The sequence below is a fragment of the Geospiza fortis genome, unplaced genomic scaffold (genome assembly GCF_000277835.1).
Source record: "Geospiza fortis unplaced genomic scaffold, GeoFor_1.0 scaffold275, whole genome shotgun sequence".
NCBI classification, from domain to species: Eukaryota; Metazoa; Chordata; class Aves; order Passeriformes; family Thraupidae; genus Geospiza; species Geospiza fortis.
Genome location: NW_005054341.1, coordinates 4,170,465 through 4,175,219, shown reverse-complemented (window position 1 = coordinate 4,175,219; position 4,755 = coordinate 4,170,465). Strand labels below are relative to the sequence as shown.

General features: G+C 43.1%; 1 long non-coding RNA gene across 1 annotated transcript; it reads right to left on the bottom strand.

Annotated features, from left to right (window-relative positions):
• Positions 1-269: 269 nt before the first annotated feature.
• On the bottom strand, positions 270-4,304 carry LOC115948027. The gene is made up of 2 exons (XR_004081883.1): positions 4,238-4,304; positions 270-615 (listed from the first exon to the last, which is right to left on the bottom strand). It is a non-coding gene; the product is annotated as an uncharacterized LOC115948027 (long non-coding RNA).
• Positions 4,305-4,755: the final 451 nt, after the last annotated feature.

Here is a 4,755-nt window from a genome sequence, read left to right as displayed (position 1 = left end):
CCAGCCAATGGGAGCGGGAGAGAGAGAGGAGCAGCCAATGAAGGGCGGGCTCGGGCGTGGCCCCTCATGAATATGCATAAGATGGGCGGGCCCAATGGCTGGCGGAGAGGGGCTCGGAAGTCGGGTAAAGTTCAGCGCGGAGAACGCGGGTGGGGCGGCAAAAGGAGACAGAGCACAGCCCGGGGCCCCTCCATCCCCCCGTGGCAGACAGCCTGGAGCGCATGGCGTGATTCAGCGCTCTCCTCTGCCAGGAGTAGTGTCATTCTCTCTTTTTTGTTATTTTAAACAGCAGCCAGAAAACCTCAGCGATTTCCAGAAACAGAAGGGGATGGCTGGGCTCCCGGGTACGGATGGCGCAGGGCACCGATCCGCCCTAGCCCGGTTTCTCTCAGCCTGGATGTGACCGAAGGATCCCGGGGCATCCCGGGTGCCGCCGCACTGCGGGGCCGGGAAGAGTGAGGCGCCGTCCCGCTCCCGATCCCGGTCCTGCTCCCTGGGCATCGCGCCGATCACGGCAGGCACATCCCCCTGGGGCGGGAAGTGGAGTCAGCCAGCGCCTTCCTCCGATGGGAATGGAAGTTTTAACCAAAACATGATGCAAAAACCTTCCCGTGTCTGAAAAAAACAGAGAGCAGACATTGTCAGAAGAGATAAACCTGTTTAACCACCCGTGCTAGTGTAAGGCAGCCCCATGAACAGATCTCATCATTTCTTTAGAGAATGAATTTAAATTGTACAACTTCTGCGGGAAAGAATGGAAAGGAAAAGAAAAATGAAAGGAGAAAAATGGAAGGAAAAAGGGGGAAAGGAAGGGAAGAGGTAAAGAGGGAAAAGGAAGGAAAGGAAAGAAGAAAAGGGGAAAAAAGGAGGAAAGGAAAGAGGAAAGGGGGAAAAGGAAAGAGGGGAAAAGGAAGGAAATAGGAAAAAATGAAAGGAAAAGGGAAGGAAAGAATAGGAAAAACTAAATGAAAAGGAATAAGATAAAGGAAAGAGGAAAAAGAAAAGAGGGAAGGAAAAGGGAAGAAGAAATTTAAGGAAAGGGGAGAAAAAAAGGTATGGAAAGAGGAGAGGGAGAGCAGAAGAAAACTTGGCACCTGCCTGGTGTTAGACTCTGGTGTGGTCTCCAGCTTTCTGCTCAGAGATGGAACATTGGCCAAAGCCCTTAGGGCAACACTTAATTTAACTAAAATAGCTTCTATTTGGATGCAATTTCCACCCACACAGCTGCCTCAATAAGACCAAAAGGCCTTACAATTCTATATTTAACACCACTCCAACATTATGATGGGTTTTTAACCCACAGATGATTTATCCTCCCGTATAAAGAGATTAGTTCATGGAAACAGAGTAAGCAGCTGCCAGGTCAGCGAGACATGAGAAGTTAAGGAAAAGGAGCAGCTCTCCTGGCACTTCCCTTGTGCAATGGATGCAGGGATGGAGGTTCCCTGGGCTGTCCCATCCAGCAGTGCCTGACAGCCCAGAGCAGGAGAAGCTCCCAGCAGGGATCAGCTCAGTGCACCTGAGCACACAGAGGGGCTGAGGGGCAGCTACACCTCACTGCAGAGGGAGGAGCTTCTGGCTGCGAACTGGGCTCCCATCAGCAGCTTCAGTCACTGCCTGAAAAATGGGATGGCCACAAGGGAATGGAGGGCTCCAAGGGCTCCCAGCACTGAGCCCCCTCTTGCCTCAGGAAAACATATTGGATTCTTTGCATGAACAGCCTGAACCCAAAGATTTGTTGCTGCTGTTAGTATTGGGAAGGTCATTCTAAGATACCCCCTTTTCTAAAGAACAAGAGACCTTCCAGCTTCCAGTCCTAATTTTCTCAAGGCCAAGGTACATCCTCTTACCATTTTTCCCTTTAAATTGTTATTTTCTCTGAATTTTAGTTCCTAAGAATACATTTTGCCCAGCCCTTGCTTTCCAAAGCTAACGCTGGAGAAGCTGTGCTGTCACCCTTCCCCCTGCTCCTCCAAGCAGCCTTTCCCTGCACCCAATCCAGTCCCAGATCAAGCACAGGAAATTCCAGATGAGGTTTTTTTTTTCAGGAATGTCCCTATCACTACCAGAAATTACCAAAACAAATGTGCGAAGTATTTTTATAAATACAGTGAGGGCAACATTGTAATTCTGATGGAGAGAAATGTTTCCAGCAGGTGAATAAGCCTGACAAACTGTGAGATCTTTAGATGCCATTCTTTGCCCCTAAGATTTTGGGTGTTCATTGACAAATTATCCATTTATGTTTTCAAGTCAGCCTCTTTTACAGTGATACAAAGGATGCTACAGCAGTAGCAGAATGGAGGCACAGCAAATAAAATACTTTGATTGAATAAGGTCTTTATAATTTCACCAGCAAATCTATGTTTTGCATCTCTTGGTTAAACAAGAAAATGGATTTTTAAATTCCATTATAATATAACCTAAGGCAACAAGGTACCTTTAAAAAATTGTCAAATTCTGAGCATAGACACGGTGCTGACATATTTAACTAGGGGGATTTTTGGTCATCTACAAGAAGGAAAAAAATCTATATATAATTTGGCTGATTTTTATCATAATACTTGGAAGAGTATCTATCATCAATTAAGAACAAATGAAAGGAGTTTTTATTTAGAGACAGGAAGTGACTAAAGGTCTTGGGGGGAAACAGGAAGGGAGTTCCATTTTCTCTGAGCATGTCAAATTAACAAGCAAGGGGAAAACAGAGCTCTGTAGTACTGAAACTATTGCAAAACACGCCAGGTTTTAGCTCTTTAGAAAAGTATTTTACAATTCTGCTAGGAAGATTGACAACAAATAGGAGTATTTTGCAGATATTCAGCAATTTATTTTATTTAAAACTTGGTTTTAATGAGCTGCTTTCTTATAGCAAAGTTAGGAAGGAAAGCATTCCATGAGAGAAACCCCAGTGGGGATGTTTCTGAATTTCCACAGCAGTGCTGCCAGTGGTTATGTCCTGGTGGGATTTTGTCAGTCCACTCTGACCTTCTGCTTTATCTCACACAGAAGTAACATGATATCACAGCAGATCATGGACTAAGATAATAATGGTGATAGCACAAATGCAGTACTGTCACTTCACAGCAGGATCCAACAGGAATAACCCCACATTTGGTCTCAGAGATTTTAAAGGATGGATTTAAAATTGCTGGATTTCTGTCCCTCCTTTTAAGCTTTAAGGACAATCTCCCAGGTTTCAGACATAATGTCTTTATCTCTGAAGGATAAAACTCTGCAATTCTTTGTTTTCAGATTATGCCAATGCTGAATTGAGCAGATTTGCCTCACAGGTTTGTCTTCACTTGGACACCTGCTGTACTTCTTTTCAAGATCAGCAGTGACACATTGTGATAAAATCACTGCTTAGTTTATTAATACAAATGCAGCATATGGAGGGGGAAAAGTGTGAAAACAATAGAAGAAAGGGATTTCCATCTCTTGATGGTAACTGAGCCAGGCTGGGCTTTATCAGAATCTTCTATGGGGCCTTCCTTGCCCTCTGCAATAAATAACATTTTCTTGATGATAACTTCTCTAACCTGTTATATTCTTTAGTGTTCCAGGCACTTCTTATTCTGGAATTGTTTGAGTGGTATCAAACACATCCATTTCAGTAAATGTCCTACTACCCATGTCAATACACAGTACTCTGATTCAGACCTGCCACAACACACCCTGCAGAACTTCCTTCAGGCAGCCAGGTGCTGAGCCCATCCAGCTGCATGAATGAGAGCAGCTTCAGGACAGCTCCAAAAGACACCAAGTGCCACCAGTGAAAAGCTGCCATTAGCTGTAGCTTTAAATTCCTACATCCAGGTAATTCCTTTTTGGTCTCTGTAAGCTGTCATTCAGAGAGACCAAAGCCGATGAGTGCCATTAAAATGATGTTACAACGGTGAACAAGAACACATTTTCATCAATAAAATACATAACATTTGAAGGGAACCAAAACAATGACAATGCTCTCCAACAAATGAGACTATGACATGAAAAAGTCACCTCACTAAAGCTGCACAGGGATCCACTGGTAATGAGAATTTGGTCTGATTACTCTTTTTCTCAGAAAGAACCACTTCGGTCTTACTTAAAGGACAATACCGTTTATTTTCTGTCTTATTGACACCCCCAGAATTTTCTAATTCTCAGAATACATGTAATTCCCCACATTAGGTTTAATGTTACTCCTTGTCAGCCTCTCACACTTTTAAGAAATACAATTAAATTATTCACTTACCAGTTTGGCCATAATACTTCTCACTCTTGAGGAACATATGGACCATCAGTTCCATTGGATTTAGACAAAAAAAATCCATTCTCTGTTAACAAAGAGCTCCAGATAGTATCAACTACTTTTTCTAATTCATATTCCCCCCTCCTAATTTTTATTTTAGATCACCTCCACATTCTGCCTCCAGGTACTGAGCTAGTGATGCCACTCACTCAGTGACTAGAACTAACAACAGCAACAATGAGCACTCTGAAATCATGGCATTTTATGTACAGTATTTTAAGGCTTTTTTAAAACTCAGGGATTTATTACAGTTATAATAAATTGGAATTGAAGCTGGTTTGCTTTGTAAAGGGAAAAGTGTATATAATTTATATTAGACATCAATATTTGCTCTTTCTCAGCATTGATATTGACCCACTTTGGAAAGAAACAGCCTGGTAACCAAAATTCAGGGTTATTCCTTGGGCTGCCAAATGTGTCCTAGGAGAAAACAAACAGATTGATAGGGGCAACATTTTCAC